This window comes from Cricetulus griseus (genome assembly GCF_003668045.3).
Source record: "Cricetulus griseus strain 17A/GY chromosome 1 unlocalized genomic scaffold, alternate assembly CriGri-PICRH-1.0 chr1_0, whole genome shotgun sequence".
Taxonomy (NCBI): domain Eukaryota; kingdom Metazoa; phylum Chordata; class Mammalia; order Rodentia; family Cricetidae; genus Cricetulus; species Cricetulus griseus.
Window position 1 is genome coordinate 156,266,045 of NW_023276806.1, and position 26,613 is coordinate 156,292,657.

Here is a 26,613-nt window from a genome sequence, read left to right on the forward strand (position 1 = left end):
CAAGGATGCATAGCTCTCACAAAGTCCTACACTATCTTAGCAGGTTACCTGGATTGGTTCCTAACGTAGCCTCAGTTCTTTTGACATTGAAGACATGTACTTGTGACGCATCTAAGAAACATAGACTTGGAACCAACACAGGCTTGCCTTTTATCTCAGTTAGTATCACAAAAGTAGCCACCATCAAGGGTAGAGAAGTAATGTGTCAATGGGAATAGTCCCAAAGAACTAACATCACCTCAGCATTCTACCACTTCCCAGATAGTAGACATGCATTGTGTGCTCACAGGCACACCTCACTTCCCTCTTCCCACTCTCTTGTAAATAAAGATATCAATCATATATTCCACCTGGGATGACCAACTTTCTGTTTGCCCTGTTTCATCCAGGTTTCAACACTGAGAGGATACTGTGTTCCAAGAAACTCCTTCATACTGGGAAAACCAGGGTAGCTGGTCACATACCTTATCAGTAGACCATTTCAGAGTCATCCAATTCAAATAAAATCAGTCAGAATATTTCCATTGGAATGTAGAGAGGACATAGATTTTAATGACTAAATACATTGAGGTGGTTGGGTTCTGTGACGGCATGGAGCTACAAGTGTGCAATGAGACTCAGTCTTGACTGCAGCATAGATGTAGCATCATTTTTTACTGAGGATTGCCTATAGCCTATTATTTAAAATTGCCCAGAGTACTTGTATATGATTAAACTTACTTGAGTTTGCTTTTCTCTTTTGCAGTCACATTTTGGTTACCTGTTACCTCAAAGTATTTTCACTGGTCTCTGGAAGTGAAGTCCTGACCAGTGAATTCTAAAGAGTGGAATAGGCAAGGGGATCAGGAACCCAGTTAGGCTCTCTATTCCAGTCAATGTGGTGGTAAAATTAACTTTTAATATGTTATTTCATGGGACTCAGGCTGTGGGACTCAGCTCATGTACATGCCAAATTCCCTTTTGTAGGAGATAATCATAATAATAGCATTTATGAGTATCTTACATTCTTCTCATGACATGGGAATCAAGAGATAAGTACTGCTTCAGATGAAGCTTGCTCCACATCATTAAAGACATCTTCTGCTTCCAGCTAGTGAACTGAGCCACTCAAGGGCAATCACAGGAGATGAGTTCTGCAGCAGACTCTGAACATAGTTTATGATTAGAAATGGTAGATCCTGGTGATGAGAATAGAAGTATCAGAACTATTGGGGTCTCTGGAGTCCCAGATTGCTTCCAAATTCTATACTGAGAAGCTGCTGCCTCATCAATACCCCTTTTTGTAAGATGTTTCTCTTGAAGGAGCTGATAGTACATAGAAGTTCAGCATTAAAATACTTGTTAAAGTATTTTCATAGTTTTAAAGTTATCTTTTGAACAAACTTTAAAAACTCATAAATATATTTTTAAAAAATCAAACAAGTTATTTAGTCAGAATATTTAACTCTCTAAGCTCCAAACAGTTTGATTGTATTAGTAATACCTACACAAAAAGACTGGGGAAAAGAAAAGCTTTTAGCTACATTTTAAGGCAGATGACTTTATAATCCATATTTAAAGGGTGCTTCCAGGGTTAGGATAATCGTACGAAGGGAAAGCAAACAGCTTACTTTTGAAACTTGCTTGGAGGGAAAGGTGTCACTGAAGTAAACCTTCAAGTTACATCTATCAGTGCCAGCACCTGTGCACAAAAATTAAAATTCAATGACTATAAAAATGATTTCAGTTTATTTTCTGTGTTTCAGTTGCTTGATGAATCTCCAAAGTATAGCTTTTAATTCTTTTAGATTTTTTTTTAACAAGAAAAGGACTTTGGCAAGAATTTGCTGAATATTTAAAACAGCGGTGTTAGAGGACTCTGTCCTTCAATGCTTGTCAAGGATATTATCTTTATTCCATCCACATTTATTGTGCTACCATTGTGTATTGTCGTCATCCTCAAGTCTTTTTTAAGGGGATGGTTGTTATCAATCCATATTTTTATCTCTTTGTTCTTAGAGTGAGCTTCTGATTTCCAAAACTATCAAGTGCTCATCTAATCAAGTCTAATGCTCATGAGTGTATATGTATGCATGTGTGTGTATGCATTTAAGTTCTTATGCCACCAATACCAAATATACCAGGTGAAGTTTAAGGCTTATTTGCAGTATTTTTGTCCTTAGAATATTGCCACTGTGCATGGAAGCAGTGCAGAGTTCCAATGGCATATGGATTCATTTATTTTAATTTTCTTATGTTTGTCATGTTGTTGATATATAATTTGGTTCATGTTTTTAAAAATAAATTTTGGGGATACTTGACCTTATTTTTAATTATTTAATTTTTGTTTTTTTGACTATATACAACATTAATCTGGCTCAAAGTCAAAACCGATACATTGAGAAAATCCTACCTTTTTCTTATTTTCCCTACTGTTTCTATATACCCTCTATAAATAATCTACTTAATACTTTCGGGTGCACCAATTATCTCTGTCCTCTTTTAAATAAGATATATTCTATTATATATTCACATTTAAATATAGATTTAAAGATATACCATCTTCAGAGCAAGTTTAGTTTTGCAGGAAAAAAATGTGACACAAATATAGAATATCTAGGGCTGACAACATGTCCGTTGGGTGGAGTACTTGCCATACTTGCCATACAGGCATGAAGACTTGAGTTGGATCCACACAACTCATGTCTTATAACAAGGTACAAAAAAAAAAAAAAAACAGTAAAGAAGAGATAAAGCAAGATGCAATGGCTTATTTTAGCTGGGGAGGAGATGAAAGACAGATCCAGGACACTTGCCAACACAGCCAAAATGACAAGCACCAGATTTATTGAGAGGCCTTGTCTCAAAAAAAATGAGGTGAAAAGTTATAGAGGAAAACACCCAGTGTTGACCCCCCGCCTCTATACATGCATGCTTGATGAGCTTGAAAACATAACACAATGTAGAACATATTAGACACGTCCTATATCCCCCAGTTTTCCCAGTGTTAATATCTTGCTTTAATATTGACACATTTGTTAGCTAAAGTACATGGTTTCCAGGAGGATTCATCCATTGTTTTGTTCCATGACTTTTGGCAAATCCTGTGTCCTTTTACTGTCATTAATGCATCACTCAGAATAGTTTTGCTTCCATAAAAGTCTCTTATACTCTGCATTTTTAATTTCTGTCTCTCTCTCTTCCCTAGAATACCTTGCAATCATTGATCTTCTTAGACTTTCTTTTATTTTTCTCATTATTCAGTTATAAAATTTCTTGGTAGTTATTTGAGAGTTTCCCACTTGTGTTTTAGTCATATTCATCCTTCCTCCCTGCAACTCTTCCACAACTCATCCCTTCCCTACCACCCAACTTTACATCATTAATTTGTGCCACCTAAGAAATGGTGAGCATGTGGTCCTCTGTTGGAGAGTTATTGACATTCCAAGAATTTCACTGTTAGAGAAACCCCTCTCCTTTCCCAAGGACCCAAAAATTGCTAACAGCTCCATGGCTTGGTGGGGGAGGGTTAGGTTGTGTGCCAGACTCCTATCTCCTTTCTGGGGTTTGCTTTGGCTTGGGCTTGCACAGGTTCTGTACATGTCATAACCACTTTGAGTTCCTAAGTCAGGAGGCCTGCCGTGTCTACAAGGTAATGTTTCCATCTCAGCTGTGTCACTTTAAAAATTCTTTCTCAAAACAAGTTCTCTCTGTGTGTAGCCTTAGCTGTTCTAGAACTTGCTCTGAAGGCCAGGCTGGCCTGGAACTCATAGAGATCTGTCTGCCTCTGATTCCCAAGTGCTGGGATTAAAGGCATGTGACACCACCACATCCTGGCTCAGCCCTTGTACTCTTTCAGCCTCCTTTTCCATAATTATCCCCAAACATTGGGAGGTCAGTGTGGTATATATATTCCCATTAAGGCTGAGAATTCTGTAGTCTCTTAATCTTTATGCCTGGACCAGTTGTGGGTCTCTGTATCAATCACCATCTACTGCAAATAGAAGCTTCTCAGATGAGGGTTGAGAGACACAATGATCTACAGGTATAATGATAAGTCTTTAGGTGTCAGCTTAATACTATGTCCACTTAGCAGAACAGTAATAATAATAATAATAATAATAATAATAATATTTATTCCCTGTCGTTTCCCCTGTCTAGTAATAGGTTCTTAACTCAGTAAGAGCTAAGGTATGGGTTTCATCTTGTGCATCAGTACTTGGTTTCGTTAAATTTATGATGTCCATGACTTTATCTCAACAATGGACATGCTTTTCTTGGCCATTCATTATTGTAACTCAAAGGGTTCATAGCTTGGTATTGATGTTTATTTTGTTTCCTCCAGTAGTATATGTAGTACCTTCTAGCACTATGAAAGCCAGATAATAGGAATAAAGCTTTCAGGTCCATACCAGCTTGATCTCAGCCTGTTATATGACTACCATCAAGTTCTGGAGGGTAACCAAAGGCAGTGGCAATAGCCTTTTTTTGTACTGTTTGGTGGTCATTTGGACCTCACTGTTCAACTACAGAAGAAATAACTCAAACCCAACAGTGGGCTTTTTAATTTGTTAGTCTCTGGTGTCTAGCAGGGGCATTGTCTTTTTCCATGTATCATTTTCAAGAAGTTTTTGGTGTTATTTATTTTTCCTTCTACCTGAATCTCCCATTCCTCAACCCCAGTTTAACCTTTCCTGGTCCAGTTTTCCTTTTCACCCTTTATACCAGTGTATTCTATTTCCTCTTTCTGGAACATCCCTTCCAATGGCCCCTTAGTAATTCCTGATATTTATGACCTATTTCAAATGAAACACATATCTGAAGATTCAATGCTAACATCCAGGGATGAGAAAAAACATGTGGCATTTGTCTTTCTGGGTCTGGGTTACTCAACTAAGAATGATTATTTCCAGTTCCATTCATTTGCTTGTGAATCCCCTAGTTTTCATTTTTTTTCTTAATAGCTTAAGCAATATTCCATTATGTAAATATATCATAGTTTTTATTTTCCATTCCTCAGCTGATACAGTCTTTTTTTTCTTTTGCAAAATGCCACACAGTAGTGAAAGTCATAGAATGCAGCTTTCAGGTCACCTTCTTTGACAGTACTATGCATTTATAGTTACTTTTATGTTTTTCATGGTTTGATGGCTCATTTCACTATAGTGCCGAATAATTTTGGATATACAGTTTCCATTTCATTGACTGAAAGTCATTCTGATCATGTTGAGCTTTGCATAGTTGTGACTAGAATGGCTGTAGACACTCATGGGAAGGCTTTTCTGTGGATCTGTTTTCTGCTCATTTGTATAAATATTGGTGAGTATGATTGATGAAGGTTAGGGCTAAACAATGCACAGACAGTATTATAGGAAGTGAGAGCTCCCAAGTTTTTTGTAGCATTTTGTTTCTTGGATGTGAATGACTTATTGTTGCTCCACACTGGCATGTGGTGGTATCATTATTTTGTATTTTAGGAACTCTAATTGATATGGATTTGTATACCAATGTCTCTAATGACATATGATATTAGTATTTTTTTGCACCATTTGCCACCAGTACATCATTGATGAAATAGCTCCAGATACTTTGTCTATTTTATTTTGACAATTGAGTTTTGATTTTCATATTTTAACCCTGTGCTGGGGATGGAACCCAGGACCCCAAGCATTTGAGGAGAGTACTCTACAATTGAGCTGCCTATGTTCCTTTGTCAAAATTCATGCTGGTATTGGAGTAGGGCTATTTCTGGGTTCTATTCTGTTTCATTGATTGATAGACTTGAGCTGTAACAATTGAGTACAGTGCATTGTCCACATTTTTGTGCCAGTGCTGATATCAACCAACCTGCTTATATGTTAATTACTAATAAACATATTTAGACAAAAATTGTAGAATTAGGACATAAAGAAAGATTTTTTCTATAGTTGACAGTATACATTTTAATATGTGTTATCATGGAAATGTTAAAAAATTAGAATGTTAAAAGGTTTATAAAGTATGGAAGTTTCAGTAAGAAAATGTTAATTGATTGTAAAGGAATTTAAAAATAGCTTTGATGGAGCTGAAGTTCACAGTGTTTTCAAGTCTACAATAATGTACAATAATGACACTCACTGAGTCACCAAGGACAGCCTGCAGTCCTGCAAGCTCCATTCATGGTAAATGTCCTAGAATGGCACACATACCATTTTTGTCTTTTTTTTTTTTTTACTATATTTTCGACATCTAGGTATGTTTAGCTATATTTGGTACAGTAACATGATGTACAGGTTTGTAGCATTGATCAATAGCCTGTCTCATACAGCTTAGGCATGTAGTAGGCAATATCATCTAGGTTTATGCAAGAACCTTCTGTGATATCAGCAGTGATGAAGTTGTCCTGTGATTCATTGATTAGAATACATTCTTGTTGTTAATTGACACATGACTGTATCTGTCAGTTCTGTTATTATTGTATTTTGATTAATTCAAATTCTAAGACATCTTGAAGCTAAGAAGACACGAAAATGAATCTTTTGTTTTTTACTTAACATTTATCTTGGAAATGGTGTGTTATCATTTTATAGAGATATTCATAATGATACCAGATTTTTTTCTTGATGAGTTTATTATGTTATGAGCAACGGGCCACATATTCATTAATTAATAAATTATGAAAGGTAGAATTGGAGAGGGGCTTAGTTATAGAGTACTTGCTTAGCATGTTCAAGGCTCTGAGTTGTAAAACTGATGAAACTACCTTTAAATGCATACCTTGTTGAATCCAAGTAAACTCTCTTAAAGGTTACAATTTATTGTTTAACTTTAGCTATATTCATAATTCATCACCAGATTAGTGTCTTCTGTGTTCTCACTTTATATGTGTGCCTTAAAACATGTTCTATTTGCATTTATATTTTGTATAGTTTTAGTAATAAACATAGTCTTATGCTATGCTATTTTTTTTCTTTTTGGTGCTAGAATTGTATTCAGGGTATCAAACTTGCCAGGCAAGTGCTCTACCATTGCCAACACCCCCAACACCTTATGTCACACTTTTCCAGATAATGTCTAATAAATGTGTCCAGTATCATGGCTTTATTAGTTATTATCAATAATGGCTAGTTGCATAATTCTCGAATTGTGAGAAATAATTATCCTTTTATGAAGGAAGTATTAAGTAGAAAGAAGACTTAGTTTAAAAATCATCTGATTTTGAGTAAATCCTATCTTATTATTTAACCTATTGTTTGGCATAAAGGCCCAATGCTTCTCCTTGTGTTACAGTCCTCTTAAAGATATTTAACTACTTAAAGCAATAATAGTTACAATATATTGTGTAGCCTATAACATGTAGAATTATACGTTCATTGGCTGGCTGGAGCCAGTGAGCGTAAACCACTGTTAGCTTTTCATATTATGTGCCAAGTGGTTAAAATGCATACTCTTTTGAAGTAAATGACTCCCTCACTTCTACAAGTATTTTTTCCAGCATTTAAGGGGTATCTTTGTAGATAATAGGGTTCTTTATTCATTGTTTTTTTCTTCCATTGTCTGTGATAGTTGGACCACTGTCTTTTAGCTTCCAATATTACAGTTGAGAAGCTTGTTGCTAATCTGGTTCCTTATGAATATCTGTTTCCCTGCAGCCACATCTAGAAACTGGTAAAATGTTTGCTTTAACCTCAGAGTTCAAAAACTTATAAAGTTTTCTCTCTCTATGTATTGCTCAAACTTACTCCTTTTTAAAAGCGTGCAAGCCCTTTTACTTTGAGCATAAATTAAGAATAAGAAAGCATTTCTTTATTACTTCTCTGGCTATCACATCTTCATTTGTTTTACTGCAATCTTAGCTATCTTAAAAATGTGCTAACCCTGAACTGGAGACCTATGAGGATTGTTAGTTCCTCCTTCCTTCCTTTCTTTTTGTTTTAAAAGTTGTTTTTTCCTAAATACTAAATTGCATTCTTTTCCATTGACTTTTTCATAGCTGAATTTAAAAAGTCAAGTATACTTTATTTTAGTTCTAGAGGCTGTATTTACATATTCTCATGTTATATCACAGTATATATTTCTCTTGTATGCGCCATTATTTTTACCTCTGATACTATTGTCGACCAAGTCACCTCTTTTTCAGTTTTCACACCACCTAAAATGACTTGCTGGTCTTTTCCTGATTGTTCCTTATCCTCGATATGAACTCCTTCTATCCTAATTAGGTTTTAGAATCTCTTAGGAAGTAGTAATCTAAAACAAAAAGGTAAGTAAAAGGCCAGGGTTTGCCACCAGAGTACTTTTTATGGAATTTAGGCTGAGAGTTCTATATGTTTTTCTGTAATCAGGAATAGATTGTACTTAGCCTGACACTGCAATGCCTCTCCCTATGACAGGCATGACTTTCCTATCATTGCTTAAGGAACATATAAAATTTATTCTATTTAGTTCTATGAGATGAAATTGTTAACTATTAGAAAAGTCAAGGTAGGGTTGGGAAATGAACCAACAGCAAAATCTGTTAAGTCACAAACTGCTGCTATCTTGGTCCTGGGCGCTTTTAACTTCTCAGACAGATGACTTCCCAAGTGTGTGTTGAATGTCTTGGGGAGACAGGATATGACTTAGGTATTCCAATTAAGATGCTAGAAGTTGGACCAGGAATATTTCATTAAATTCTGGTGTGTGGTGAAAATGCTGGACAGGCTGAAGGGTAGTGCTGTGGTTTTTAACTTATCTTGGTATTATCTAGAAGGCTCTTTTCCACTTTTTTTTTAAATTTCAAGAAAGTTATGGAATTTAAAAACTATCTTGAATTGTTAATCTGTTCAATAATTAAAGATTTGATATTGGAAGGTGTAGAAGAAATGTGATCACTTGTTTCATTTGGATAGTGTAAATTAGTAAAATATTTCATTCAGGAATTATTTATTGAATGCTTTTGAACATAGGAAACATGTTAAATTCAGAGTTTGTGTATTTACTTTGTGTATACCACACACTGTGTTAGATGCTGTAATGCAAACAGGAAACAGAGACCTTCTCCTTCCCAAGTTGGTAATGCTGTCTTGGGATTATTTCCTTATGATCATCCTGGCCAAAGCTGAACCTTGATGTAAAGACTGACATGAAAGTTTTGGTTCATAAGCCTACTCCCAGGTCCATTTCCTAATGTGGAAAAATTACCAATACAGAGCCAGATAAAAATACAAGGGATTTTAATAGGGAAAAGCCTTACTTACAGAGCGACCTAGCCAGCAGGCAAGCCGAATGTGAAACCGAAACCGAAAGTGAAACAAGCCACCTGAACGCCCTTCACTCTACGTTACCCTGACCACGCCCTCGCAGGCATGGTCAGGCACACCTGTAGCCAGCCCCTAAGCAGGCGTGGCTACAGCAGCCCCTACAATTTCCTGTTTCCTAGTGCCGACTCCACATTGCTCATAGTGATCAGTGACATAGCTGACAATACTTTTGCATTAGAATATTACCTAAAATCTAGTATGTGGAACACAAATACTAGCTAAGACCACTGAATTAGATAATTTCTAACAGGAACACATAAACTTTATTGTTTTATTAGTACTTTTTGCATGTTAATATTAAAATTAATGTGTTTCACATTAGGAGACTCATATATACTTTGTAATAATTCAACTTCACCTCACTGGAAAACAAAGTCACTAGATATTTTATTAAGTAAACAAGTTCAGTAAAATACCTTTTGCAGAGACATGATTTCTTTTTTTATTTTATTTTATTTTTTTTGGTTTTTCAAGACAAGGTTTCTCTGTGGCTTTGGAGGCTGTCCTGGAACTAGTTCTTGTAGATCAGGCTGGTCTCGAACTCACAGAGATCCGACTGCCTCTGCCTCCCAAGTGCTGGGATTAAAGGCGTGTGCCCGGCTGAGAGACATGATTTCTTAACTGACACCAAATGTATTCTAAAAGACTCTTCCAATCTTCGTTTTGTGGATGAGTCATAGTATATTTAAATATTTAAAAATATTATTTATCTCTGCTCTTATTAATTTCCTGAGTAATGATCTAATCAAATTGTGATCCAGGTTCTAGTTCTGTTTATGTATTTCATCTTCATATGGGCACTTCAGTCTGGCTTAGCACAGCCTGTCTATGTATGCACTGGGAGAAATGATAATTATAGCTGCAGCTTTGAGGTTTATTTTGTTAATGTTCATAGTAATATATGTTTCTCCACTTTAGAAAAAAATTGACGACCATCCTTAATGTGTCATTTCCTCTAGCCAATAATGTGAATCATGGAAGTCACCCAACAGTATCAAATCATTAGTGTAAACCATCTGCTTCACAGCTTGTAGGCGCTCTATGCCCCCAACCCAGCCTTGGCTGCATTGCTGTTAAAGCAGACTGCTCAAAATCTTCACTTTATTTTCTTATTATATCTATCTGTTTAGAATTATTATAGCCTGGAGTTGCCAGTTTCTTTCTGACCTAACAGATTTAATGTCTAACTTGTGTTCATGTACTTTTTAGTGTAAAATACTTCCTTGGCTTTTGCTCATTTGTTGTGGTTTAGTTAACATATATAATTTCAATTGTATACTTTTTTTCTCTCTTTTTATTATTATTAATTCAAGTTAGGGAACAGGCTTGTTTCACATGTAATTCCCCTCTCCCTCTCCCTCTCCCTCCCCTTACCCCCATTCCTTCTCCCCCACCTCCAACCTACCCCCCACCCCATCCACCCACCACTCCCCAGGCAGGGTAGGGCCCCCAACCGGGGCTCCACCAAGTCCACCAAATCTTCCTGTGCTGGGCCTGGGTCCCTCCCCATGTGTTCAGAGACAGAGTGCATCCCTTCAAGTGGGATGGGCTCTCGAAGTCCCCCACATACACCAGGGCAAAAAGCCAGTCCACCTCCGGAGGCTCCCAGGAGTGCAGGGGCCTCCCCGATGGCATCCATGATCAGGGGGCTGGATTAGTCCCGTACTGGCCTCCCAAAGAGCGTCTGGGGTCGATATGCTTTCCCTTTTTCAGGCCAACTGTTTATGTGGGTTTCTCCAACCTGGTACAGACCCCTTCGTTCTTCATTCCTCCCTCTCTTCAACTAGGTTCCAGAATTCAGCTTAGTGTATTTCTGTGTATGTCTGTCTCTGCTTCCATCAGCCACTGGATGAGGACTCTAGGATAGCATAGAGAGTAGTCATCACTCTCATTCTAGGGGAGGGGCTTCTAGGCCATCCTCTCCTCCACTGCCGGGACTTGTTCTAAATTTTACTGTTATATAACTGAACAGCCATTTCCTCCCAGAAGGCAGAATGAAGTCCAAATGTGCCCTTTTAATATATAGTTTGTCCCTATCTGTGTTTGATTATGAACAGTTAAGAAATTTAAATGAATTTGTTTGAAGTAGTAGGTATACGTGATATAATTTTAAATAAATTTCTTTTAAGTGGTAGTGAAATTATGTTCACGTTAAGTTCAGGTTAATATGATACTTTGTTGTTAAAAAAGAGAAAGTTTTTTTGTTGCTGGAGTTTTCTTGTCCTGCCAGGCCCCACCACCACTTCAGCCCCAAATAAGCACACAAAGACTTATATTAATTATAAATCTGTTGGCCGATGTCTAGGGCTTCTTATTGGCTAGCTCTGTCTTAATTATTAACCCATTTCTATAAATCTATGTATTTTCACATGGTTTGGCTTATAGGAGAATGCCCAAACTTGTTACTCCTTTGGCGGCTACATGTCTCTTTTTGGTCTCTGTCAGCCTTTCCCATAATTCTCCTCATCTCCTAGTCCTGCCTATCTTCGTGCCTCTATTGTTCAAACAGTGTTTTATTAATCAACCAATGAGAGAACCATATCTACAGGAGGACATCCCCCATCAGTATTTATTTACTGCTTTCTTTTGTCTTTCTTGTGGAAAATAGATTCTTCTCTTATACAGTGTATCTGGTCACATTTTCCCTTCCCTCCACTCCTCCCAGACCATCCCCTTTCCTTTTTCCTCAGATCTACTCCCTGCCCATTTCCTCTTCAGAAAAGAGCACACCTCCAAGAGACAACAACCAAACAGGACAAAACAAGATACAATGAGACAAGGCTAAAACTCTTCATATCAAGGCTGGGCAAGGCAACCCAGTAGAAGGAAAAGAGTCCCAAGATCAGGCAAAGAGTCAGAGATGCGTCTGCTCCCAAGTTTAGGAAATATTAGTATGTGCCTTTATTGGTACAAAAATAACTGGACAAATATTCTGTGAGAGGTGACTAATTTTTCTAGAAATTGGAAAATTGGCAAAAGCATGACTATGAAAGGAAGTGACTAATTTCAAGTGATAAATGTGGAGTTTTAGTAGGAAGAAAGTGAATATTAACATAATTAAAGGATTTGTTCAAAATAGAAGAAAATGACCCAGCCAGCAGAATGCAAGCAATGAAGAGAGCTGTACAATAAAGATACAAGTATAACTAATATGTCCTATTTGAAAAAAATATTCATGTCAGGCTTACATAGAGTGATGATGGCATATAACAGCTCCTATGTAAACTATCTGAATAGTGAAAAAAATAAAACATCAATTACCAAACTTCATTGAAAGATAAGGCTGTGCACAATAGCTGAAAAGAAAGTAGTTGGATCTGTGTTCTGCATAGATATAATATCGTAATGAGTGGAAGGGGGAATCAGAGATGGAGTTACTTAGTTCCACTAAGTTGTAAAAACACAGAGTACGGTTTTGGGCAGGCTAACCCAGCTACAGATTTTAGGCAGAAAAATGTAAAGAAGAGAGTTACATAGAGAAGGAGAGCTGGAGGCTGCCTAAACTTGTCTTTTTGTAACAGAATATTAACCCCCACAGACACAGAGTGAAAATTCATGAAAACAGGGGAAGAAAAGCCTCCCTGGAAAGAACAGTACCAGGGGAATTTTATAAACATTCCCAGAGTTTAGACAGTGTCAAGAATTATCCATTACCACCAGCCCACTGGCAAGATCTTGCTGATCAATTAAGGAAGCTTAAGTCCTAGTGGTGAGGCTAAACTTACTCTGGTGTAAAGGTTAAATTAATCTGTTTTTAAGTGAATGATTTATTTTTTAAATTAAAATGTAATTACATCATTTCCCCATTCCCTTTTCTTTTACAGATTCTGAAAACAATAATAGAATCTGAATATATTAACTTAAAAATATTGGTTTATAATTACAATCTACTTAATAAACATAGAATCTGAATATATATATATATATATATATATATATTTAAGAGAGATTGATTTATAATGACAAATCTACTTTCTTTCCAATTATGATACACAGTCTTGTCTTTTAACCCAGTTTGGCAATGGATTGGAAAACTTCAGGCTTCCAATTTCACTGGTTAAAAAAAGAAATCTTTGTAGAAAACAAGAATTAAGAGGCCTTTTCCAACTTAGTGTATGATACCACCTTCACTGTGTTAATAAAGACCTCCTACACACAAAGAACCCTGAGTCAGTAGCACTCATAAACACACTATAAAAAGTACTTAAAGTAGTGGTAACAAGGCAAGCCAGGCAATCTTCACAGATTATACATCATGAGCAAGTCTGTTTCATCAAGACAAGTTAGTTCAGCACCATCACTGGGAATCCAAACTCTAGTCCTCTTGCTTGTAAGACAAACACTGCTTAAGTGATTTGAAAACAAACAAACAAAACCTTGCAGGGAGTTGGGGAGCTTTCTTAGTGGTTAAAGCATTCCCCTCTGCAAGCATGAGGGCCTGGGTTTGAATTTTCAGAACCCTTGAAAAACTGGGCAAAGTAGCACCTATGTGTACTTTCAGTGCTTCTGTGGCGAGAGTTCAGACAGAGACAAATGATTCCCTAGAAGTCCGCAGGCAGTGGTGAACAGCAAAGAGATTTTTTTCTCCTCAAATATGGATGAGGCAAGGACAGACACAAAAGCAGGTATGTTCCAACAGACGCAACCACACCCATACATATCACAATACACAAACACATCATGTACACATACAAATAAAAATACTACAAAACTTCAGGGCTCTTTAACAAGAAGCAATCTTTTGAACTAATGGGGCAGGAGCAATTTCAACCTGTATAAGAAAAGTATGTACAACACGGCAGCTAGCTCGGTGTAGGTCAAAGATCACAGTGCAAGGACAAACCATCAGAAGGATGTATAGGAGAATATCTGCAGCTGTGAATAAACCAAAGAGTTCCTTGATATTACTCAAAATACAAGGAAATCTGTGCAGCTATTAAAAACTTCATATAACTCAACAATGGGAATTCAAACAAACCAATAAATATTTGTGAATGATGTAACAGAAATCTGCACAAAGCAGGTAATGGTCTCCATGCATAGGAGGAGACAGTAACTACAGAATTGAAAATTAAAAGCATCTTGTGATACTTGCCTAAACCCATGAGATGGCTAAGAGGATAAAATACAGAATTGCTTGGGATGTGGAGCTACAAGAATCTTGTACACAGCCGTTAGGAATGTAAAATCATACATTTCAAAAAAACATTTTGGGAGTTGCTTCAGTGTTGTGGTGTGGCTCGTCACATTTGTGTGTGGTCACTCAGCGAAGATGCCTGAGGAAACCCAGACCCAAGACCCAATGGAGGAGGAAGAGGTCGAGACCTTTGCCTTTCAGGCAGAAATCATCCAGCTGATGTCCTTGATCATCGACACCTTTTACTCCAACAAAGAGATCTTTCTGAGGGACCTCATTTCAAATTCATCAGATGCTTTGGATAAGATCAAATATGAGAGTCTCACAGACCCTAGTAAGCTAGACTCTGGGAAGGATTTGCACATTAATCTTATTCCAACAAACAAGATCGAATTATATCGTGAATACTGGAATTGGAATGACCAAGGCCGACTTGATTAATAACCTTGGTACTATTGCCACGTCTGGCACCAAAGCATTCATGGAAGCTTTGCAGGCTGGTGCAGATATCTCTATGATTGGCCAGTTTGGTGTTGGTCTTTACTCTGCATATTTGGTTGCTGAAAAAGTGACTGTGATCACCAATCATAATGATGATGAGCAATATGCCTGGGAGTCCTCTGCTGAGGGCTCTTTACAGTGAGGACTGACACAGGTGAACCAATGGGTCATGGAACAAAGGTTATCTTACACCTGAAAGAAGACCAAACAGGGTATTTAGAGGAAAGGAGAATAAAGGAGATTGTGAAGAAACATTCTCAGTTTATCGGCTATCCCATTACTCTCTTCGTGGAGAAGGAACGTGATAAGGAAGTCAGTGTTGATGAAGCTGAAGATAAAGAGGAAGAGAAGGAAAAGGAATAAAAGGAATCTGATGACAAGCCAGAAATAGAAGATGTCGGTTCTGATGAAGAAGGGGAAAAGAAGGATGGCGACAAGAAGAAGAAGAGGAGGAGGAGGAAGAGGAGGAGGAGGAAGAGGAGGAGGAGGAGGAAGATGAAGAAGATGAGGAGGAGGAAGAAGAAGAGGAAGAGGAAGAGGAAGAACAAGAAGAGCTCAACAAAACAAAGCCTATTTGGACCAGAAATCCTGATCACATTTACTAATGAAGAATATGCAGAGTTCTACAAGAGCTTAACCAACAATTGGGAAGAACATTTGGCAGTGAAGCATTTTTCTGTTGAAGGACAGTTGGAATTCCAGGCCCTTCTCTTTGTCCCAAGACATGTTCCTCTTGACCTGTTTGAAAACAGAAAGAAAAAAACATCAAGTTGTATGTGCGCAAAGTTTTCATCATGGATAACTGTGAGGAGTTAATTCCTGAGTATCTAAATTTCATTAGAGGAGTGGTGGATTCTGAGGATTCTCCTCTAAATATTTCCCGTGACATGTTGTAGCAAAAAAAATTTTGAAAGTTATAAGAAAGAATTTGGTCAAGAAATGGTTAGAACTATTTGCTGAATTGGCAGAAGACAAAGAGAACTACAAAAAGTTTTATGAGCAGTTCTCAAAAAATATCAAGCTTGGAATTCATGAAGACTCTCAAAATCGGAAGAAACTTTTAGAGCTGTTGTGATACTACACATCTGCTTCTGGAGATGAGATGGTTTCTGTCAAGGACTATTGCACCAGAATGAAGGAAAACCAGAAGCACATCTACTTTCATCACAGGTGAGATCAAGGACCAAGCTGCTAACTCAGCCTTTGTGGAGGGTCTCTGAAAGCATGGCTTAGAAGTAATCTATGTGATTGATCCCATTGATGAGTACTGTGTGCAACAACTGAAGTAGTTTGAGGGCAAGACCTAGTGTCTGTTACCAAAGAAGGACTGGAACTTCTAGAAGATGAAGAGGAGAAAAAGAAACAGGAAGAGAAAAAGACCAAATTTGAAAACTTCTGCAAAACTATGAAAGATATTTTGGAGAAAAATAGTTGAGAAGGTGGTTGTATCAAACTGATGGCGTCCCCTGGCTGTATTGTCACAAACACATATGGGTGGACAGCAAACATGGAGAGAATCATGAAAGCTCAAGCTCTCAGAGACAACTCAACGATGGGTTACATGGGAGCAAAGAAACACCTGGAGATAAACCCTGACCACTCCATTATTGAAACCCTATGACAGAAGGCAGAGGCTGACAACAATGACAACTCTGTGAAGGATCTGGTGATCTTGCTGTGTGAAACTGCACTCCTGTCTTCTGGAAGATCATTATATACATGCTAACAGGATCTACAGGATGATCAAGCTTGGTCTAGGTATTGATGAAGATGGTCCTACTGTGGATGATACCAGTGTTGCTGTAACTAAAGAAATGCCACCCCTGGAAGGAGATGATGACACATCACACATGGAAGAAGTAGACTAAACTTCACCAGAGTTATAAGTTTGATGCTTACTTTCATTCCTTCTGATAATATATTTTCGAGGATTTTGTTTATTTTTGTTAACATTTAAAACATCTGTGTGGCATGAAAACTAAGGGGAAGATAAAATTTCTTTCTACTTGTGATACTGTGATACTCTAGGTTTTACTCAATGGGTGCTAGAACATTTGTTGTAAGATGTAATATAATCTATTAACTTTGTGGTCTGCAGTGTTTAGCTGTTGAGCTGGATTCCTTAGTAGACCAAATAATTTGTCACTTGGAAGTGTTCTAAGATATCTTCATGTTTAAAAGGAAAAAAATTAAGATGGCCTAAGTTTCATCTTAAAATTTTCATTCCGTGTAGTTAATTCTGCATGTACTAGTCTTAGAAGTAAATACACAAGCTAAAACAACCGAGGAATTCCCCATGTGGCTTGTTTTCAAAGTACTGAGAACAAAACTGAGTTTCCCTAGGTCTTGTAACTCAGCAAGGCTTGAGAATGGAAATATAGTGCCCAATCACATTCTGCTTTAAAAGGTAAATACACATGAGATTAAAAGGTTAAAAAACCTACATAAACAAACAAACAAACAAAAATAATTTTGGTAGTTTCCTGGAAAGTTTAAGATATGGCCTTGTATCTTGGATGTTTCCCTCAAGGGAAACAAGCACACATGTGTATTATGTCATTGCTCATAGCAACTTATTTCATGGTGGCCCTGAGATAAAAACAACACAAATGCCCAATAGCTGATGATGAAATCAAATTTGTCTTATTCATTTGATTAAATACTATTTTATATTGCAAAGAAATTAAGGGGTGACTTGGAGATATAGCTAGTGATCATCCAGGCTCCATAAGGTTCTTTTTTTCAATTCCAGATCCACAAAATGGTGGTGGTGATGATGACAGTTAGTAAATAGGAATTTCCTACTGATATATAAAAATTGTAGAGGTGAATTTCAAAACTATGTTGAGATAGATATATCTTATTTTTCTCCCTAAGTTTGAGATAAATTATCAAGCCAAAGTCAGACTAAATAAAGTTCTAAGAGGTAATAGCAACATACAAATTCATTGTATTCAAATTAAATAGCAAATCAAGTATATTTTTGAAGTTTCCCAATTGGTTTGGCAAAGGATCTCATCTATGTAAACAGTAAGTGGGGATTAAATATGATGGAATTGAGCATTTCATATAAAAGAGAATAGCTCTTCCAAATTTATTCTTTTATATAGTTACTGCAGGTGAAGTAATTGCCAGTAAGTGTGAAATACAGTTAGCACTAGAAAACCCTCAAATTTGAGTAATCACAAACCATAGCCATATCCTTTGGCTCATGGTTGCTATCATGTAGACCCAATGAACTCTTTAGCACGAGGACTTGATTTTTCTCTTCTGTTTTTGTTTCTTGAAGATTTAATTTTAGTTAAAGATTCATGGCTCACTTCCAGTGAATCTGGGAGCAATTACATTTTTTTTTTCAGAAGATATAATCATTGCAGCATTGTGGCTGTCACTAGCCTGGGCATGTACACTTAATGGTCATGTTAAAGGGTAGTGTAGGTAGCCATTCAGAGTAATTTTCAGGAAAGTGTAAGCAGACACTCGGTGTTTTGATGATGAAAACTTTACATTTGATGTTGTAACATTCTTAACCTGAGGCTCGCTATCTGTTTCTCAGGACTGTATTGATGATGCACGGTGTCTGCCGCCTTTCTAGTCCTGTGATTGCTGTATGTCAGCATAGATTCCACCTAGTCCCTTATAGCCCACTTTGAAAACAGCATAAAATAAAGTACCATGCTACTATATGACTGCTTTCCTCTTTTGAATTGACAAACAATGGTAATGCCATGTAAGATCTCCCGTGTAATAATCTGATGCAGGGTTGGAAAGAAGATGCACACTAAGGTAAGATAATGAGTGCACAGGAATTTGAAGAGCTACTAAGTAAAAGCCATGGGAAGAAAGAAACTTCTGTTGTTGATGGAAAGCATCTGTCACCCAGCCAGTTGTCCAGTTTTTTTTAAAAAAATTTTTTTTAAATGTAAAACAGCATTTACTTGTATGTGACCTGTCAGAAAGAACGGCCTCACTTCTAAATTATAAATTTTGCCCTTTGTTGTTGAAAACCAATCCAAATTCAATGAATTTCTCTAGAATGTCCTCAGAACTCTTGATATTTTTCTCCTCCTTACAAACCAGAAATATTGATGGAGAAGGAGAAGGGCTAAACTGTTATTTAATGCTCACTCTTCTCTGGGATTTTTGGTGAAGTCTGAATGGAACACAGAGGTTGACATGAAAGTTTGGATTTCTAATGATTCAGCTACTTTTACAATGTGGGCAAAATGTAGCATGACCTCAAGTCACGGGGTTTATAAAAAAATCTAGCTTTGTTTATTCACTTTTTTTTGAGACAGGGTTTCTCTGTGTAGCTTTGGAGCCTATCCTGGCACTCGCTCTGGAGACCAGGCTGGCCTCGAACTCACAGAGATCCACCTGCCTCTGCCTCCTGAGTGCTGGGATTAAAGATGTGTGCCACCAATGCCTGGCTAGTTTATTCACTTTTAAAATAGGGGAAAATTCTTACCATACTTTATTAGACTATTTTATATCTGAAAGCATGTTATTAGTTATTAGGCATAAATATATATATATATATATATATGTATATATATATATATAAAATTAGGTAAATATATTTTATATGACAGGTAAATTATATGAAAGACACATCACACACCATAGGGAAATTCCAGGTCTTTAGTGCTATATTTGTACCATGATTCCATTTTTTCTCTAATTGATTTTAAATGTTTCCCACAGTAATTATGCACTATGGCTCCTTTTCCCTTTGCCTAACAATGCAGAATTATCTCAATCTTTCTTCCATATAATTATCATATGGTAACCAATGAAGAGAACAAGTTTAGACTATATAAGTAAAAAAAATCTATTTTCTGTAGAATTTTCACTGCCCCAACCCCTGGAAATGTAAAGATACAGGTGTTCGGAAAAAGTTAAAAGGCATTTGAAACAAAGAAACCTTCTGTGCTGAAGTATGTTCTTATGGTTTCTTTTACCTATATATTGAAGAGTATATTTAGTTTGATAAAAGACTTTCCAAGATACCTTTTATACAGTTCAGATAATCCTGTCCACTCAATAGGAGGAAATTCATGCCTGGCATTGCAAACTTAGTCAGCTCCTTGAGGCTGGAAAGGCATGGAACCTGGAGGAGAAGCGTCTACATTCCTAAACCAGCATCATCAACAACTGTAACCAGAACACCTTCCCTCATGCCCGAAGAGCAGTGGAGCGTCATCCCTCATGTAAGCACCTCCATTTGCAGCAGATGGAGGATGCTATTCAAAGCTGAAAGTGGTCCAAGTGCATAGATCAACTTAGCATGTGGTGCCTGACCCCAATTAGCACATTGACAACCTCCAGTAAGGCTCAGGGAGTACCTTAGAAGAACCAAAGGATTAGGGCATTTTTTTTTTGTTATGTAGTCTGTTCTTAAAAATGGGGGAGGGGACTCAAAGTAGAGGGGTAGATAGGAGGGTGTGAACCTGGAAGGAGCTGGGGAGTAAATGATATCAAAATGTTCTATCAGATTCTCTAAGGATTAATAAAAACGTTACTTTTTTCACAGTACAGTTTTACACAGCAGATTTCTATTCTGACATTAGAGGGCAGTGCTAAACCACTGATGTTTCTTTATTTCCATTATAGCCACTTGTAATGGTTAATATAAAATAAAACTGAAATAATCAATCATGTTATTTGTGATACAATTATGTACAGCCCTTAATAACATTTATAGGTAGTAAAATTAAAATAATAGTTCATTCATTTAGTACTTATTTAATAGATATTTATTAGGTTTATTATTTATAACATATTGTACATGATACAAAAATAAAAAGGCTGTGCTGGCTTTTAAATAAATTAAAGTTAAACAGGGAAGTTAGCCACACTTGTATTATATGTGTTTAAATGGTGGACCATACTGTGTGCATTTACAACTCTTTCATGATAATGATAAAAAAAAAAAACTATCAGTGATGACTATTTTACATGGTAGTCAGGGAAGTAATTCTATCCTGATATAGTCCTACAAAAGCAGGGATTATTATTGTACCTACTTTGGCCATCAAGGAAACTGAGGAGTAATAGGATTAAGTATTTACTCAAAGCCACTTAGTTTGGGGGATGCAGAGCTAGGACTTACGGTGTTCTTGTTTGACTTCAGAGAAGGCAATGCCCTCTGGCTCTGTCCCATTCCTTATTTCAAGGTATACGTGAACTGCCATAATACACTTGCAGAACAGAGTGATGTAATTTCTGTTTGTGAGAAATCCAGAAGATTTTATATAAAGGGCAAAATCTGAACTACATTTGAATGAATGGGGTTTTAAGAAAATGCAAGCTAAAATAATTGTTAATATTTATCGAAATGTTATTATCTTTTGAGCACTCTATATCTATTGCTTCATTTGATTATGAGGAAAAAAAAAACCGTTGAGTGTTATTTTTCGTTGTTTGAATAAGTCAAGCAAGGCTGACAGCAGTCTACAGTTTGAACTCGAATCCAGAGCTGTTAATTATAGAAGCTTTATTTTTAACCCCTGCTATATGCTGAATAGAGAAGTAAGGTAGAAGGTATGGATAAAAGTGTGGAGCATGATCAGGCGAAGCTAACCAATTCTACTTGATTATAGTCTGGATTGAATATAATGGAACAAATGAAAAAGCTAAAGGAGGAGATTGGTGCTACAGATTTGAAATCCCAGCTATTTATGACACAAGTTTCAGGCCAGCCTGGGCACTTACTGAGACCCTAAAGTTGTATGGGTAAAGCCATGGGAAGGATCTGGGAGGCATTTATGGAGGGGGAAACATGATCAAAATATGCTGAATAAAATATAAATAAAAAAGAATCAAAAGAATCCAAATAATTTAGAAATGCTAAATGGCTAACAAACAGCAAATAATAGATGGGATAAGCAATATAAATTTGTTTAAAATTTGAAAAAGGGGTCTGGAAGTGGGAGTTTCATGGAAGAATACTTGATCAGTAAACCAGAACTCTAAAACTCAATCCCAGTTCTGAGGAAACAGCTAAAGAATAATTGGAGCACAGAGCCTTTAAGATAAATTGAATAATTTGCATATTATTAATTGTTCAGTGGTAAATAATTGGAGATGTATAAACAGGGATGATACATAATCAGATTTTTTCAAGAAAAGATATATGGAGAAGAAGTTAACAGGATAATTGAATATATTAATTGCAGAGCCAGAAAATAACCAATGAAGTCCAATGTTGATCTATGAATATTGACAGATTTTAGCAGAGTATGGAACGTTTTATAGTGACATGTGGATCCCTGTTGATGGCCAGACCAATAAACTAATCATGAATTGGTGAGGGGGATGCCTTGGAAATTTTTAATTCATTTTGTGTGTGCAACAAGCTCCTATTAGATTAAAGTTACTTTTCTTTTCTTAAAATAGATTTTTTTTTCATACAGTTTTGCCTCCCCTACTCCTCTCAGTTCTTCACACTTTCCCTCCCACCTGGATCCATACTCCTTCTGTCTCTTGACAGGAAGCCAACAGGCATCTAAAGATTAATAATAAGATAATTTGAAAACAAACAAATTGGAATATAACAAAACAACCAAACAAGAAAAAGAACCGAAAAAGCATAAGAAATTCATATAGACATAGAGATATACACGCTTCCACACCAAGAATCCCACTAAAAACTGCGAACAGGAAGCTATACTATATACACAAATGACCTATAAGATAGGGGAAAAAATGCTCTGACTTAACATTAAGAAACAAAGAATCCCCAAAGATGCCGCTGAGTTCATTTTGTCTTGGCCATCTACTTTCGGGTATGGGGTCTACCCTTAAGACTGGTTTGTTTTCCCAGTGCAACTGTCTTGAGAAAACTTAATTTTCATTTTCAATTGGCTATCAATTTTAAGGATGGGGCATGTGTCTACTTCTCCTCTCAGCTCTAGGACCCTATCTGGTACAGACCCATGCAGGCCCTATGCATGCTGCCACAGTCTCTGTGAGTTCATATGTTTGTCATACTTGTTGTGTCTACAAGTCCTTGATTCCTTCATGTCCTCCATTCCATCTGGCTTTTATACCCTTTTCACCTTCTCTTCCAATGAGCACCCTGAGCCTTATGGTGAGGGGTTTGATGGAGACATCTGATTTAGGGCTGAGTGTTTCAAGTTCTCTGATTCTCTGCACATTGTCTGTCTGTGGATCTCTGTATTCACATCTACTGCAGATGGAAGCTTCTATGATGATGGCTGAACAAGGCATGCATCTATGATTATAGAAGAATGTTTATTGCTCTCTCCCTCACTCTTTTTCTATTTGTTTTTTTCGAGACAGGGTTTCTCTGTGGCTTTGGAGGCTGTCCTGGAAAAGCTCTTGTAGACCAGGCTGGTCTCTAACTCACAGAGATCTGCCTGCCTCTACCTCCTGAGTGCTGGGAATTGCTATGTTTCTTTAGCAAACAGTATGTTTATTTTTCCCCTAGATACCTGGACTATTTAGTTTCAGGTTTTCCCCATCCAAGCAGCACTGGGTATGGGCTCCATCTTATGGAGTGGGTCTTAATTCAAATCAGGTATCCGTTGGTTACTTTCACAAGCTTTGCGCCACTATTGCACCAGCGTATCTTGCAGGCTGGTCACTCTTGTAGATTGAAAGGGTTGTGTCTGGCTTGGTGTTTACATTTTTCCTTGGTAGAATGCAGAGTACCTTCCAATACCATGAATGCTAGTTCTTAGGGGTGAAGGCTCTAGGTAGGCACCAGTTTGACGTTCCATGTTCAGTGAGTTGTGTAGGTGTTGTCTTCGGTAATAGGGCCTTACTGTCAGTTTGTGGAGAGTTACCAATAGCCTTGGCAATAATCTGGTTTCTTTGGGGTTTCCATGGAATCATTTTGGCTAACAACTCAATTAGATATAACCATTCCTGGTACTGGAACCTTCATTTAGTGACCAGCGGTGTCCAAGTGGGGCTCTGTCTCCTCCGTTATTTTGTGATTTCATTTAGAGAACCTTCGTATATGTATATATTATAGGAAGCTTCTATTGTATTAGATTTCCATATGACTCTTCAAATGGCCCTTAGTTTTGCTGTTCCTCCCTGTGTTCCCTTCCTCACTCCCTCTGACCTCCTCTCCCTGTTTGCATTTCCCATTGCAGTCTCTCCTTCCTCCCACCCATTCATAACTGTACGTTCTATTCCCCTTCCTTGGGAGATCTACCCTCCCCGCTAGTCCCTTACTCTCTACCTAACCTCTATGGTTAAACAGATTGTAGCTTGCTTATCAATGAATGAACAAGTAACATCTATGTATAAATACATACTATGCTTGTTTTTCTGGGTCTGAGCTATTTCACTCAGGACTTTTTTTTCTAGTTCCATACATTAGATTAGTGTTTTAGATTTTGTAAGACTGACCTTTAGAATGAGAAAGTTACTGGTTATTTAGCAAATATGTATTTAAGACACAGTGGGTTGATATGTACCAAATTACAGAAAATTTCATTGGCTGTTGCAGATGGTAAAATGTTCCCAGCATTATCATCATGTAATAAAAGCATTAAAATATGCATATTTTGTTTAAAGTATAGTACATCAGCCTAGTTCTTTAATTTCTGCTATTTATGGGATTATGTGTAAGATGAGAGAAGGTCTTCAGTCTGGCAGTTGGGATTAAACTCTTTTTAAAAATTTTTGTCACTTGCTAGTTTTGTGACCTTGGTTTTTACTTGAGTTCTCTGTGCCTTTGTTTCCTTGTTTATAAAGCAAGAGAAAATAGTGTTTGTCTCAAAAAATGTTTTGTGAATAACAATAATTAACACAATATGTTCCCATGATGTTACAAGCCACATAGCAAGTTTTCAGAATAATTTCAGGCAATAAATAATTAATTAAGAGACTGTTTAATTGTTCTATTTCCTAGTTATTGGCAGTTGATAAAGAGAAAGCTAAAATGTGCTATAAATTAATTTCATTTATAATGGGAAGAAAAGAACATCTTTAACTTTATAATCCAATGTCTTTACTTGTCTTAATAATTTTGATCGTCAAGATTGCACTGAACACTCCATTCTGAAGACCTTTACAAAGTTCAGTTTTTTAATTTAAAAATTCTTAAGGAATATTCTTATGAATTCTGTGAGAATTTCATACAATGTATTTTATTCATACTCATCCCCAATCTCCTCCCATATTCATTCCCTTCCCTACACACCCAACCTCTTGAACATCAAAACAAAAACAAAATCCTGCTGAGTCCCATTGTGCTACTCATATACTCTTGGATATGGGCATCCACAGGAGTTTGGTCACCCTACCAGGTACCACACATTTAAAGAAAATGACTTTCCCAGCATGTGTTAATTGTCAATAGCTCTTCAGCTAGGGGCAGGACTTAATGCCTGCCTCCTTGCTCTATGCTTGGATTGTGTCAGATGTGGGCTTTTTCAGGTCGAGTGCTGTCACAGTCATGTGCAACATGCCCTATCATGTCTGGATAATGATTTCCTTGTTAATCATTCACTGTCTGTGGTCCTGAGCCTTGGGAAGATGGCATTTGTTATAGAAATAGCATTGGGAGCTGAACACTCTGCAGTGTTTATTCTCTTCATCTTGATAACTTGTGGGTCTCTGTGTCAATCACCATCTACTGCAAAAAGAGGCTTCTCTGATGAGGTCTGAGAGATGCACTGAACTACAGGTAAAATAACAAGCCATTAGCAGTTAGTTAAATGGTGTGTCCACTTAAAAGAATGGTAGGTTCTTCCCTGGGGCCTATGATCTGTCTTGCCATAGGTTCCTAGTCCTGATAATGGTGCCAAGTATTAGTTCCATCTTGTGGATGAGTCTTTAAGCACAATCAGAAAGTGATTGTTTACTTCCATTACCTTCATGCCAACATTGCACCAGTGGGCACATCTCATCAAGCAGGTTATTATTGTAGTTCACAGATGGGTAAAATTGGTGATTACTTTCCTTCTCTGATAACAAGCATCACAAAAGGCTAGCCACTAGGGTTGAAGCCTCACTTCTCTACCTTGCCCTCCCATCATACACCTCATTTGATCTTGTTTCTTTTGTTATTCAGCTTTCTCCCTTCATGACGCTTTGTTCTATCTCCCCTCCCTTAAAAGATCCCTAAGAATCCCTTACTGACCTCTATGGGTGTTTCAAATGAAACACAAAGATCTAAAGATTCAAAGCTAGTATCTATAAATGAGAGAAAACATGAACAAATGGTAGAAAACACCTGGGTCTGGATTTTGTTTCAGTCAGGCTGAATATTTCCAGCTCTATCCATTTACTTGAAAATTTAATTTTTAGCATCTAAATAATATTCCGTTGTGTAAACATATCGCTATTACATTATTCGTTCATCCATCAATAGGCATCTAGGATGTTTCCATTTCCTGACTATTATAAATAAAGCAGCAGTGAACATGGATAAGCAAATATTTCTCTGGTAGGATATAGAGTTTTTTGGGTATATGTCCAAGAGTGAAATATCCAGAACGTGTGGTAGATCTGTATCTGGCTTTTTGAGGAATTTCTTCAGTGATTTACACAGTGCTCTATCAGTTCGAGCCCACACTAATAGTGAATAAGTGTTCCCCTTTCCCCACATCTATGCCAGCATTTGTTGTTATTTTTTAAAATTTATACATATGCGTTTTTAAAATCCAGTCCACAAGCATTGGGCAGGGCCTTTGGTAATAGACTTTTTCTTTAATTCCTAAAAAGTTTTTTTTC

General features: G+C 37.1%; 1 protein-coding gene and 1 pseudogene across 3 annotated transcripts in view; both read left to right on the plus strand.

Annotated features, from left to right (window-relative positions):
• Positions 1-26,613, plus strand: part of Anks1b (ankyrin repeat and sterile alpha motif domain containing 1B) — a 1,028,376-nt gene that overhangs the window by 244,777 nt on the left and 756,986 nt on the right. The window lies entirely within an intron of this gene.
• On the plus strand, positions 14,533-16,766 carry LOC100752664 (annotated as a pseudogene).